The 15,264-nt window shown below is 41.9% G+C and overlaps 1 pseudogene; it reads left to right on the top strand.

Annotated features, from left to right (window-relative positions):
* The first annotated feature begins 1,659 nt into the window (after positions 1–1,659).
* LOC144765105 (aquaporin-2-like) overlaps positions 1,660–15,264 on the top strand; it is a 53,905-nt pseudogene continuing 40,300 nt past the window's right edge.

Here is a 15,264-nt window from a genome sequence, read left to right as displayed (position 1 = left end):
GAAACCAGTAAATAAAGAAACCAAATCAGAGGAGCCTATCAGACTCATACTGGATTACAGCAGAGAATCAAAGCAGGTAATCAAAATTCTCAAAAAAAAATTGCCAATTCTGAAACTTGATCCCACCATAAGTGAAAAAATGGGAAACCATCCGGTAGTGACGTACAGAAGAGCAAAGAATCTTAAGGATCAATTAATACACAGTCACTTTGTAAAGAAAAAGAAAAAAACACCTTGGTTAAAAACCATTGGATTCACCAAATGCTATAATTGCAAAGTCTGTGAAATAGCCAAACCTACCAAACAACTGACTATGGCAAATCAGAAAATTTGGAAAATAAGAGAATTGATCACTTGCAAGAGCCAATACACAATTTACATGATTGAATGTCCTTGTAAACTGCGTTACATAGGAAGTACAATCTGTGAGTTAAAGAAACGGATTTTGGAACATGTGAGGGCCACTGTAAATAAGGACAGAGCAAATGCGGTGGCAAAACACATGGAAACTCACCACAACGGGAATTGGAAACTCCTAAAATTCCTGGGTCTGGAAACCATGTCACTCTCAGACAGAGGGGGACACCGGGAAAAACTATTACGCCAGAAAGAATCCAGACACATTTAGAATTTTAGAACGATGACCCCTTTTGGACTGAATCAGTCGGAAGAACTTTATGTGCATTTATGAAAAACATGAAAGCTGAACGCTTCTCAGACAATTCTCCAAAATTGTTCCTTTTCCCATGAATCCCACAGAAATGAGACAGTCAAAGACAAAGATCAAGAGACTCGATCACATGAAATGTGAAAATTGGACATATTCTTTTCAGGTCACAATCAGGTAGAAACATCAGCCCACTAGAGGGCTATAAGCACGATGTGAAAAGGACCAACAAATCTGGACAATGACCCACCTTCTGTTCTCCTTACCGTGTTAGTAAGAGTGATAAAATGTCTTAAATGCTATAAATATGATTAGGCTGAAAATTTAAATATAATCATATAACATTTGATAAGCAGGAATGAACAAAGGGGGCAATTTGAATGAATTTAATTGTATTTGTTTGAAACAAGCTTTTTAGTTTAAAAGGAACTACATGTCCCAGAATTCCTGGTTGAGAACAGACTGAATGTGAATATAACCATGTGACCGAAGTGGGTGGGAACTCCCTTTTAAAACACAATCAGCAAACAGTGTTTGTAGACAACCGTGATCAAGTTAGTTGGGAGCTAACGAAACGCGTTGGTTTTAATGCTGTGACTAAAGCTGTAAAGAACTTAAGAATAAATTAAGTTTTGCTCACGAATTCTGAAAGTGACTGGAGTGGCGGCCCCATTTCCTTCCAGTGGATCCTGTGTTCGTTGGGGGACCTAGTTGTAATTTTAAGCGGCTTTTGGGTCCGTCGCGTGAGGCAACGCACCTGCAGGCACCGCCGCACACGGAGGTGCAAACTGAACCTACAAGTGTTGAAACAAATATATATATATATATATATATATATATATATATATATATATATATATATATATATATATATATATATATATATATATATATATATATACACATATTAACACAAAACACATTGCAAGAATAGAAGAGGGTAGAACTGCAAGCAGAAAAAGAGCCAACAAAGACCAGCACCCCTCTGGACCATGTCAGCCCCAGCCCTGTGGGAGCTTAGATCACGGCCAGTGGCTGTCGAGTTTATTACGACACTTATCTTCATGTTATTCGGCCTAGGGGCAGCACTTGCCATTTGCTACTCCCAGTGTCTTACAGACCGCCCTTGCATTTGGCCTCAGCGTTAGCACCATGGTCCAGTCGGTAGGGCACGTTAGTGGCGCTCACCTTAACCCGGCAGTGACCCTGGCTTTCCTGGTCGGGTCGCACATCTCCTTCCTGCGGGCTGTGTTCTTCGTGACTACACAGCTGCTGGGCGCCGTGGCAGGGGCCTTCCTGCTGCACGAGATTGTACATTTGAACGCCAGAGGAAACCTAGCGAGGAATGCTGTAAGTATTCTACACACAACCTATATTCTGGCGTGATGAGACAATCAGCACCAATGTAGTTGTCGTCTTACTGCAAATGACTCTTCCCCCCCCTCAAATTTTGCACGTTATCTGGTTTTCGTGCCATAGTGTGTGGACACTTTCTGGGACATTGCTTCAGGTATTTCTCTTCATTCACCTAATGCCATATTCTACTGCTCTGCGGACAACAAATAGGCCTGACGCCACGTGGTCTCTACAACATAACAGTGTCAGAGTGCACCTCCTTTTGGCTACGCTTTTTGGGATCAGCATTTCAATACTTAATTAACACAACACCACATTGCTTTATCTTCTTCGACTCAGTATTCAAGCGTGTTTCCTTCAGCAGTTTGGGGGGAGATTTACATTAAAATGTTGGAGCGCTGTGTTATGCCAAAATTGGTAACGCTGCGCTCAAACATTTTTTAAACGCAGTGATGTACCCTATTTACAAAAATACGGCGTACACCTGAGTTTCCACTAGTGCTTGCTCTAAAAAGCTGCCTACTGCCATCGCAGGCACCCTTGCGCCATGTTGCAAGAGTGCCTGCACTGCAGGGGCGATTGTTTACGTGCAGGAAGGGACACCTTCCTGCACATTAACAATCTTTAAAGGCGATTTGCTGTTTCTATGTGTGATGCAGAATGACGAAAGAGCAAAATATGAGGAGAAATTAATAATTTCTCCTCGTATCGCCATCCTAAGACCAGGTTTTACCTGGCCTTAGGTTTTTGACACTGCCCCATCCTTGTAAATCTGAGGCAGTGTCAAAAAGCAATGGGTGTTGCGGTAGAACGCCCAAAGCAACACCCATTGCTTGCCCTTCTGCCGCAGCAGACTGCTGCGGCAGGGAGCGTAATTACAAGGTGGTGTTAAGCCAAGTTAAGTGGCTCAACACCAACTTGTAAAAATGGAATAGAGAGCAATGCCACCAGAGCTTCAGAAAAAGTGATGCTCCGGTGTTATTTGGGGCTTGTAAACATGCCCCTCTGTATCGCTCAACTCGGTATAGCTTCTTCCCAGCAGCGAAGCCGTTAGTAGTGCACAGGTGCACTGGTTCAGTGGTCCATGGGTCTACACACCAGCATTCAAGCTGTGGCTGTATATTACTACACAGAATATAGCATGTTACAACGCATGCGTTTACATCATGTACTTTTACAACACAGTGTTACAACAGCGGCGTTGTTAGTACGCAATACCTTTAAAATGCAAGTAATTACATCGACTTGCTGTAGGGGGCACGCTGAACTTAGAAATAGTAATATTTTGTATTCCTACTTCAGTTTGCGCAACAGCAGGGAAAGTGTTGGATTTCTTATCCAATACTATAAGCGCCCCCTACAGCAAGTCATTATAACGACTTGCGATGTAAAGGTATTGTGTAGTAACAACTCGTTATTGTAACAGCATTTTAAACGCTGTTTCCCTACTACACTATTTATGCCATGGAGACAATTTCTTTGCTTACACTAGGGCCAGTGGCACCCTCGCTGTGCCACTCACTTTTGAGGTTTAACGCACCCTGTCCCTGGTCTTTGTTATGCTTCATTGCTGGTCTCTCTACTTCATAATGCGTAAATGTGACATAGAAAGCCTCTTTGAATAATAAATGTCAGCACAAAGAAAGCCTGTGTGTGTTTCAGGAATGTGTGCTTTTCTCCAGGAGCTCTGGTAGCTAGCCATAAGGCTGCTGCCGTAGATGAGCTCGGATGGACTGTTTCTGTCACGTTCTGTGTAAGTTGTACTTTCAGATAGTCCATTAACTGGTGACATTTAAGGGCGGTTTTGTTTGAGCTTGTCAGTGTTTGGTTGGAGTTGAAATGAGTCGCTCCGTTTGTATTTTTTTCAAATGGTATGTACTAAAAGGATTATATTCAGGGCCTCTGGGAGGACCAATTTAAGCGACAGGGTTGGCAGAATTTTGAAATTAGAAAAGACAAATTATGCAGTGTAATAGGGCACATTTTGTGATCACATTAGTTAATTTATTTTGTCATTTTTGTACATAAACACTGTCTGATAAAAGGTTTCACGTCATTAGTACCAGTTTAACACCCACATTCTGCATTAAGTAGCTGAAAGATGGTCAGTCGTCCTTCACAAAGGGCCTTCTGCTGCGCGGCAACGTACATCAATGGTTTTAGTAGTTTTTGATCTGTTTGAGCTAAAAACATTTTTAGGGGAGTGAATTAATAGTAGTTACTTGGTGCTTATGTCTGGGTACAGCATGAGTGTGAGCATGAACGTCAATTCACCTAAATGCCAGGGGTCGCAAAGGTGACATTAGCCATTTAACCTTTACTTTCACTCATTCGTGCATGCTTTCACATACACACACATTTACTCATGCACACACACTCGTTCTCTCACATGTACACACTCTCACCCATACGCGCGCACACAGCATATATTAAAAATATTTTTTTACTTACCTCTGCTGGCAGGGAGGGTAATATTTCAGCAAATTGTAATTCGTTCTTTATTACACTATGTGCGAATAATAAAATATTATTCACTGTTAGTGTAATGAAGAATTGATAAAAAAACAAGGAAAGTGGAGCTGCCCTTGAGTTCTTGGCACTGATTTTTCCTCTTCTAACGCCAGGAGTCGCAAAGGCAGTGGAAGAGGTGTCAAGAGGCAAGCCGGGTTGTACCTGCAACCCCTGGCGACCCCTAAATGGCGTCCATGAGAGTGAACTTCCCTCTGGAACGGCCTCACTTTGTGTGCATCTCTGTGCACAATGATCCTGTGAGCTTCTCTCTAACACAGTGTCACTGTGGAATCTTATGTGGTATGAATAGGTGCATTGTATCACACAGTAGTGCAAAGTGACACTCTGCAAAGAATCACCGCAGGTCATTGTACCCAGAGACAAGTGCACCGTCTTATCGTACAAAGAAAGGAGCACACACAGGTTCGGGCTCAGTGCTTAATTCAATAGCGGTGGCTGTGGGCTTCTGAGCACAAACTTTGGCACTAGCCGTTACTGTTTTACAAATTAAGCACTGTAGTGGTTCAAGTCTGGACCGAGTGAGTGCTTGTAGGTCAGGACTTACGTCCAATGGTAGAACAGTGTATTTACTTGCACTGGCAGTGCAGAGTGCTGTACAGTCGTGGCTGTGGGATCATTTAGTAAAGGATTCTAGGACCACAACTTAAGGGGGTGCTCAAGGTCAGCAACGAGATGCATTGGCAGGGGTAGCTCAGAATTACAACCGGAGGGGCTTGACAAATCGCGACTGAGTGGATGTGTCTTAGTGTTACATGGTTCCCAGTAACAGGAGTAAGGTGCACTGATAGAGCTGTGTACACTCAGGGGCCGATTATGATGGAGGATTTTCCGCATCCTCCGGGCCGGCGGAAGCCAGCGCCGGCCCGGAGGATGCGGAAAATCCTCTGCGGACCCACCAAAGACCCACCGCCACATTAGGATAGCTGGTGGGTCCTGGTTTCGGTCCGCAGCTTTTCCGCCGCGGTTGGCTTACAACCGCGGTGGAAAAGCACTAATATGGTGACGGTGTCTCTTAGACACCGTCAGCCAAATTAGGATGCCCGAAAAGAAATGCTTGCATACGGAGCTTCACTGTGGGGGCCCGTTGCGGGCCCCCTGGGTGAAGGGAGGGTGGGGGGTGCACATGGGGTGTACCTATGGTACCCCCCTGCATTTGTATGCAGTAATCGGCAGGCACCGCGCGGTGCCTGCCGCTTGCTGCATACAAATGCAATGTATGCATTTTTAACATTGTGGCGGGTGCAGATTGAAGCTGCACCCGCCGCAATGTTAAAGATTGAGGATGTGACCGCCACCCTGGCGGTCACATCCTAATCTGCACGGAGGGACCGCCGCAGCCCCTGCGGACGGTCCCTCCTACTCTATGGTGGCGGACGGACTCAGGTCCGTCCGCCATCATAATCGGCCCCTCAGTGTGTACCCGTCGCTAAAATAGCAGTCATGATGCTTTCAGCTGACTACTGAGGTGACTGAGGACACCCGCACTAGGCCATATGGACTGATATCATGGGAGTTCTAGAAGTAGTTTGAAGGACACAGGAAGAGCCCCTGTATCTGGATCTCCCACTGGAAGGGCGCGGAACAACACAAGTCAGTACTGAGGTGGTTTGGAAGAAGGTCCTAGTAATGCAATATTGTAGTGTTACTCTGAAATTTCAACACTGGAAAATCAAGGGGTGCGCCTGTGTTTGCACCACCAGCACAGAACCCTGCAGGAATGTTTGTGCGAATAGTGTTAACAAAAATATTTATTGTCTGACATAAACATCATGTCCTAAACGTTATTTACAGAAACATTGCTCCAATGAAATGCAGATTTACTATTGTTAAACTACAATGGCAGCAGGTATGCATTAGTGGCTAGAGCTGCTGACATTGGAACCCAGGGAACCAGGTTTGTATGTTGGCCTTGTGTAAGCCCCACCTGATGTACACAATCTGTTAGATCATCTCTCAAGCAATGTGCAGAGCTCCGTTGCATCCAATCTATAGATACATACATAGAATGGAGTGATATTTTTGTAAACAATATTTAGGACACACAGTGGTGGCTGCTATTTACTGGGGTGGCGGGCGGGGTGAGGAGGAGTGTGGGGGTGGTGTAAATGAAAATAAATTAAAAAAACACTTGCCTTCAGGCCGGCCACCACCTCTCAGTCCGCTCGCTGCTGCCTCTCAGAAGCAGGAACCAGGAAGCAGCCAGACTCCTGACTCCCTCAGCCAATCAAAATGCTGCAATGCAGCATTGGGATTGGTCTGAGAGCCGAGGTTTGGCCCTCAGACGTGGATTGTGGGCCTGGGCATGTTCTGCACGCAGGCTGTACTGCAGCTTGGGTGCAGAACATACAAAGTGTGCATGACTGTTTGGCCCGCCCAAGAGGACCGGCCTAACAGTTATGCGCACTTTAGAGTGGAGCAACCACTCCTCCTCCTGGCCCCTGCTATCCAACCCCACCACGCACCAGGAAATGGAAAACTAAAATGATAATAACGCTGGTTAATTTTCCTTTAACTACCGCTCGGAGAGAAGTGGGCTGACGCTTCTGCACCTTAGCGGAGGAGCCGCCACTGAGTACACAACATTTTGCTCTCCTCTTACCGCAAATTTTGCAAATCCAAAGTGGTCATGAGAAGGGCTTAGTTTTTCCTTGGCAGAAGGAGTGTGCTGGGTAGGGCATCCTTGGAAAGCACCACACTTGTGCTTGTGAATCTCAGAGGTTTGTAAAAGGAGTCTGCATGCATAAGTGGTGAACACTTACAACGGCATAAGTTATTGAGTATTCACAACAATGAACTTTTTGACACATTTCATCTCTGTAATTTACAACTGAGAGATCCAAGATTGAGGACCACTAAAAGGGTGGGAATGTGTCCCAAATACAGTTTTCACTGGGAGGCGGGCGTGTGAAAGGAAGAAACTTTGTTTAAAAAAATAAATAATGAAACTGCAAAGTAAGTTTGATTTCAAACGTTAAAGAAAATCTGTCACTAATGTTCCAGCCCTCAATATGTTTAATATGTAAAGTATAAAACACAATTGAGATGCTGGGAAAACAAACACAAGTGTGTGTTTCATATGTGTATTCCATTCTATAACATCTTTTTCATCAGACTGGCTTCAGTCACTCCTGCCTGAGTAGGGGAGGGTTCCAGACAACCCAATTCCTCCCCTACTAGTGTGTAACATAGACCAGGTGTAAAATGGACATCAATCGAGCCCGCATTGGTCATCTTATGGTGTTTGGTGTGAATAGTATCACTGATGTTCTGTGATCCTCTCCCCTGCCATGAAATTTATTGTCAAATTTACTTCGGTGGAGCAGAGTTTTTCACTAGTCCTGAACTCATTACTGCCAGAATGTTGCTGAACCAGCGAGTTACCAGCAATAGATAATCTAACACCACATACTCACCTGGGCCCATAAATTCATTCACAACATACTGGCAAAAACAGTTGGTGTCATGTTTTTGTAATTCTCTAGATTAGTTATCTCTAGTCCCTAACTAATCTTTCACTGATCAAAAAGTTCTTTCCTCTGGTCAATGGACCATTAGTTGACCTAGTTGATGGTGAAATGGGATGTATGACGTTGCAACGCATACTTTTACAATGCATACCGTTACAACGCATTTTTCACAACACAACATCCATTACAACGCATTCCATTACAACGCATGCCATTACAATGAATTTTTAAAAACTACCTTTACAACGCATTCCATTACAACGCATACTACCTTTACAACGCATACCATTACAACGCATAACATTACATTGCATGTATGGTAAGTATTGGATAGTGTAGGGGTAAAAATTACTATTCTAACTCCAGGGGTTGCAACAGTAGGGTAAGTGTTGGATAGTGTAGGGGTAAAAATTACTATTCTAACTCCAGGGGGGTGCAACAGTAGGGTAAGTGTTGGATAGTGTAGGGGTAAAATTTACTATTCTAACTCCAGGGGGTGCAACAGTAGGGTAAGTGTTGGATAGTGTAAGGGTACTATGCGTTGTAATGTTATGCGTTGTAATGTTATGCGTTGTAATGACATGGGTTGTAGTGGTGTGCATTGTAGTGTCATGCGTTGTAATGGTTGCGTTGTAATGGCATGCGATGTAATGGATGTTGCGTTGTAAAAGTTTAGTTGTAATGGTAGTGCGTTGTAAAAGTTGCATTGTAAAGGTTGTTTCCCGGTGAAGTCAAATGGAAATGATCACAGAGTCGGGATGTATTTTAAAAATGTATCTCAGATTAATTTCATGTGAACCACTTACACAGTACAGAACAAACACCGTCTCTCACAGGAAGGAAGATTCAAATAATCAATCAAATGCATTTATTATACTTTGCAATGACACTGCATGAAAAGGAGAGGATAGAGAGAAAAGCACATAAGTGCATACACAGATCTATATATAGTTGCCAAGAATGGTGTGAAAACCAACTCCCAGGCCTAGGAATTGGTAAGGGTGTCCAGGAAAAGTCTGAAGAAAGAAAGGCTTCAGTACAGTAATTAGGACAGGAATCAGGACAGGACAGACAATCTCTCTATCACCGGCGTTCATGTAGCACCTCTCTCTGACACTCTCTTCCTCCTCGAGATTCTTCTGCGATCATCTTCTAAATTAATTTGCTTAAGATAATTGGTTTAGTAGTTCGATTCTTCTTCAGCATCACTCGCCATTCCAACAGCATGCCGGTCTGGACTTCAACATCTCCATCTGGAACTAACTTAACTAACTAAAAGCTACCTCAATTCTACCATTCTGTAAGCTGGTACCACCCATTAATGTTTCAAACTTATGGAAATACTAACTCTGATTGGACAGGCAAGGGGCGGTGGTGATCATCACAATATGCTTATTTTCCCTTATTATCTTTCAGCTCTTTGTTTAAAATCCCACCCCTTAAGTTTTATACATCAGTCTTTATTCCCACCCGTGTTCACAATGTAATTGTCACATATTAGAAAAAAAACTGTAGTTCCCATCCATTTCAGTGGACTGTCGTTTCGGTTATCATGAATTTATCCACCGGGGAACCTTGGACGGTGTTCAAGTTGACATCGCGTTTTCTAGTTTGGTTGCACCACGCATGTGCGGTAGAACAGAGGGAATAGACTGTGGTTTGTATTTCTGGGCCCATAATAAGCACTATTGAGAGAGTCAAAAAGACAAATGTTAAAATCAAAATGAATGGTTTCACTGTATACCACCTATCTCTACTCTAATCCCATTTACTTATTATTATTCTCCCCACATTAGCATCAGTAGAATAGCTGGGTTTTGTTTTTCAGCAAGCAGGTGGCATGCATGTGAGTTTCAACCGGCCATTTCGTTGGCTACTGCTCAAGTGCAGAAGTTCCCTCCAAGCGAAAGATACTTCATGCCATGTAGATGCAGGAGATGCATGCGCACTAAAGATTTTCAGTTAGTGGCCATTTTAGAATCACCCTCGAGTTACTAGTTAATAAGACACATAGGCAAGCTTCGTTCTTACTAATAAATGTTGTATAATGCATGTTATTTCCACAATAGAAGTTTAGTACGGGGTCAGTGGTTACATAAGAAGATTTCTTACAAGCAAGTCTCTTTTTCATGAGTCCTTGCTCCATCAATCTTCTCTCTGATGGCCTTTTAAAGCCATCACAAAATTACCAATCCCTCATCAGATGACAACTTTAGCATTTTTGAATTTCTTTTCCTTTTCTATTCTTATTTTCATCTTTGTTCTTTAATCCCTTCATTTTCTCATATAATTTTAATTTCATTTCTTCCAACTGAATCTCTTTGTAATTTCTTTTTGTTTCCCTTTCCATTTCTTTCATATCTTCTTCTTTTCAGTTTATCAGTACAACACTTACACCATATTATTATTGATAACACTATTATTGCTATACCTACTATAGGAAATACTACTTGGCTTAGGATACTTTTCCCTATATTGGAAAACCAATTACCTACTGAAGAAATACCCTTTGTTAGTCTATCCCATACAATATCAACTTCCAGTGCTTTCAATTCTGTGTGCATTTTTTTAATATTCTAAATATATCCCTTAATTTCTGTACTTTTATCTGGGATATATGTACAGCAATGTTTTGCCTTCAACATTTTACAGACTCCACCCTCTTTAGCTAATAGTATATCAAGCACAAGTCGATTTTTGCAAAACCATAGACCTAATTGCAACCATTTCTGTATTAATCATCAAGAAGCCTCCAGCAGTATCAGTCAATACACAATCAACTACTGTTGACAATTGACAGATTCTATGTGAATTTAGTACGACTCCCACTAAAGGTTCAATGCACTGAATATGTCACCTATTATTTCTGAAAAACTAGCTCGCTTTCTACTAGTTAGTCCATTAGCATTTTCATTGCTTCCAGTAATTCTTTTTACATGATAGATCTTTGGAAAAACTATTCCAAAATAGTGACTCCCATACCACCTGGCGGGCAGCTTATAATAAGCTTTATTCCCACACACGTAGTAAACTCCAAGAAATACTGGATCAGTTCCTCCTTTTAGTCCTCACCTCCCAACATTAGGAAGTTATGTTCACATTAACTGGAACCAATACATTTGGTATTATAATCTATCTTTAATCTATGGAGGCATATTTTCCCTGTCTTCACAACATCTAGGGCCATCACGGCATGTTCTTTGTCAGCTGTATAAATTCCCTCTTTCTCTACCCATGATGGAATATGATGTTTCTGTTCAGCAACTTTTCTTTGAAAAGCCTCCTTACTTCTACTAGATTCAAAAACACTTTCTCTTCTTCATGTAATGAACATGTTAGATTACCCTTGTGTGCCTTTTCTATATCTAATGACTTCATTGTTAAGAAAAAATTGCCCATAAACTGTGCATCTAAACTAGTTTTCACTGGATTCATATTCTTCTGAACAGGAATTTCTGTAAACACTACATCTATATTAGAATAGTAATATTGTAATTTCCCTGTTTTATAAAATAAGCTTGACAGTACACTACAAGAAATACCATATGTTAAAGGTAAATGGTGATATGTCACTCCTTCAGCTACTGAAGTGGGTAATTTCATACAAACATAACAATCACTAATCTCCATTGTGTCTATATTCTGAAATAATAACTTTGTGAATAAGTTTAAAGAAGTATCGTCAGTTACTGTGTGATGTAAATCTGTCTCATCTGATGTTTCTAATTCTACTCTATCTCCTTTCATGTCAGCTGTCTTTTCATTAATGTTAGTGTCATTCTTTTTATCTGTTATTATAAGATAAGGAACTGATGTTGTTAAAAATAGCCAAACTAATATTATTAATGGCCTCCCTGGGGACTTTAATTCTTTTAGGCCCTAAAATCTGGGCAACATGCATTGCGTCACTTATGAAACACATCCTCAGGGGAGCAGCGGTCCTGGACTCCTGGAAGGGGGCAGAGGTCGCTCCTATCTTTATGAAGGGCTGTAGGGGGGACCCAGCTAACTACAGGCCTATTAGCCTGATTGATGTTATCCAAAAGGTGGTTGGCTGGGTCCTCCTTCAAAGACTCTTGGCCTGGGTCGATGAGGGGGATATCCTCCCGAAATTCCAGGCTGGTTTTCGAACGAAGACAGGCACAGTGCATCAAGTTTTTAGACGCATTATGATCCACTGGAAAACTGTTCTAATTTGCAAAGGCAGTCTTTACTTCGCATTTATCGATCTAAAGACTGCCTTTGACCTTGTCCCCAGAGAGAAACTGTGTAAAACCCTGCATGATCTTGGTATTCACCCCCAGATACTGAATTTTCTGACCAAGCTGCATATAGGTAATTTTGCACGTATCAGATGGGGAACACAGGGTCAATGAACTGACCGGATTTATGTCAACAGAGGGGTACGCCAGGGATGTGTAAAGGCCCCAACTTTATTTTCACTATATATAAATTGAGGTGGTCGTTTTTTTAGATAAAGAACCTGCTGATGCACCTTCCCTGGCTGGCGAAAAGATACCAACTTTGCTTTTCGCCGAAGACACCCTCCTTATATCTAAGACTCCTGTAGGACTCCAAAGATTACTAAACAGTTTTCAAATGTTCTGTTCATCTCATGGTTTGACAATTAATACTTCCAAAACCAAGTTCATGGCTTGCAACCCGTGTAAATCATTTAGGTGCAAGCTTACTCTGGATGAAGTCCCATTAGAAAGAGTTCAGAACTTTGATTACTTGGGAATCAGGCTATCTGAAAGTATGCAATGGAAGCAACACTTGTCTAAAATGTTACTGAATCACAAATGAGTGGTGGGCGGGATTGCAAAGAAACATCGTTCATCAAGAACTAGACCAGTATGCCCGGCCCTCATTGTGTATGCAGTTAGTGCTGCATTGTACGGGTCGGAGCTTTGGGGTCATGAGCATATTGATGAAATTTCCCGTTCTGAAAATTCTTTTGTTAGAAACCTGGTAGCTATGCCAAAGAATACCCCACTCACGCCTTTATTCTTTGATTGAGGAAGGCATCGCATCAGGGACACGGTTAGACTGCGTCCTCTCTTGTTTTGGTCGCGGATTAGGCGAACTCCTGAACTCCAAAATGATGCACTTGCACTTAATGAGCTAATCACCCTGGATCAGGGCAATAGAGTCAATTGGATCTCTTATGTAAAACAGACCCTTTTTTCCCTGGGTCTGAGTGATGCCTGGCTCTCCCAGACTCCCCCTAGTAAATTGGAGTTAAAAAAAAGGTACTGGGACCCGGTGCACTTGCAGCATCTGCAGAATCCAAAAATAGGGAGCCTTACAGAGGAATTCTTCCTACATAAGCAAGAAAAATGATATGAGGTGTACCTAGATTTTATCGAGGTGCCGCGTGACAGGTCTCTATACATGCAGTTTCGTTTTGGTACCTTACCCGTATTTGAGGTATTGTCTAGATGGAATGGTCATACCCCAGTGGTGAAACTGTGTCCATGTTGCCTTGCTCTCACCGAAAATATTCCTCATGTTCTCTTTGTGTGCCCCGCATACAAGAGCCACAGACACAAGTGGCTCAGGCCTATTTGTAGGTCCCTGGGTACTAGGAGCAGTCTTACGGCCATGCATATCCTCAAGACAGACTCCAAGCTCCTTTTTGTCTGTGCAAAAGCCAAGTTCTTGGGGTGTGCATGGGCTGTTAGACACAAGGCACTTTCTGCATCTTTGTAGCTGTTGCTAGTTCTTGTCATTTAGTATGTCCTTATTTAATTTCCCTTCGTTCTAATTTTTTATGTTCTTGTACTTTTAACTGGAAGGTTTTTGCTTATTTGCACATATCAGAGCCTTTTTAATTTTATTGCAAATAGTTATTGTATATAGTGTTCGTTTTTAATGGGTATATCGTAAAAATCTGTAACATTGGTTTCTTACTATGTTTATATGCTTTTATGATATTTGTGTCAAATAAAGCAAAATAAAAATAAAATAAAAAATATTATAAATAACAAACTACAGATACAAACCCTGCAACATCTTTTAATGCAATTTCGTTTTGACCTTTATGTAACTCTGGTCTCAGCCATTTTTATTCAAGAAGATTTCTCTTCTTTCTTTTAATTTGGAATCAGAACCTTTTAAGTACTTCAAGGAGGTCTCACTTCCCCTTCGTCAATCTGTTCTATGTCTGCTTATTCTTCAGATTTTTCATTTATATCTAGATTTTCAAATTCTTCAAGGATCTCCTAGGTCCACTCAGGTCCTTTGAACTTATTGTTTAATATTTTCAATCTTGAACTTCTACAAATGTTTTTAGCAATTGACTGTTCAGCCTGAGTTAGACTTGTAACTTTGTTTACTTATTCTGGATCTTCATTTATTGTTTTTAAACAATATTTTAACCATTTTACCCCACTTGGCCAATTGTCACCTTTTCTGACCCTTTTAACTTGCACTGCAATTTCACCTTCTTGGTCTCTTTCAAGAGCCGTTTTATTATCGTTACGTTGTGGCACAACCTGATTTTCTTTGTCTTCTCAGTTCCTCTCTACCTTTCCTCATTCAGGGCTTGTCTGTGTGGCTTTTTCTGCCTAAACTCATTCTTCTGTTTCTACCTGTTCCTGTTCCGGTACTCTTTTAGATAGTTCTTTTGCTTCTTCTTCCCGAACTTGTTCTTCTATTTCGAACTGGTCCTGTTCAGGTCTTACTACACTTTTGTGTTCTGCGGCCTGAACGTGTTCTTCTATACCTATCTGTCCCTGCTCAGGTCTTTCAATTGATCTGTTAGCCTGAGTATGTTCTTCTGTCCCTATCTGGTCCTGCTCAGAATGTTCAGTTTCTTTGTTCAATTCTTCCTGAGCACGTTCTTTATACCTGTCTGATCCTCACTATTCTCCTGATCTTCTAATTGTGCTCTACTCCGTGTTTTGATGAAGACCTCAGGTATGTCAACTATTGGTACCCAGTCCTCCTGACTTTGGCTCAGTTGTTTGTTGCTCCAGGATCTTCGACTGTACAACCTTCAGCATCTTCAACTGTTTGTATCAGTTGTGGTCTTTCTTCATCAGGGGCTGGCACCCTTTTTGTATGACTGGCATGTACCCAGTTTAACAAGCCTGCACACTTCACTGCTGTGGTAGTGACCAATATGACTTGTCGTGGCTCATCCCACCTTGGCGCTAGGCACAACTCTCTGATATGGTTCTTTGCCACCACCCAATCTCCAGGACTCAAATTATGAGCTTGATCCGGCTGCCTAGTCAC

This window comes from Lissotriton helveticus, chromosome 1_1 (assembly GCF_964261635.1).
Source record: "Lissotriton helveticus chromosome 1_1, aLisHel1.1, whole genome shotgun sequence".
Lineage (NCBI taxonomy): Eukaryota > Metazoa > Chordata > Amphibia > Caudata > Salamandridae > Lissotriton > Lissotriton helveticus.
Note: the sequence above shows the minus strand (reverse complement) of the source record. Positions and strands in the feature narration are given on the sequence as shown.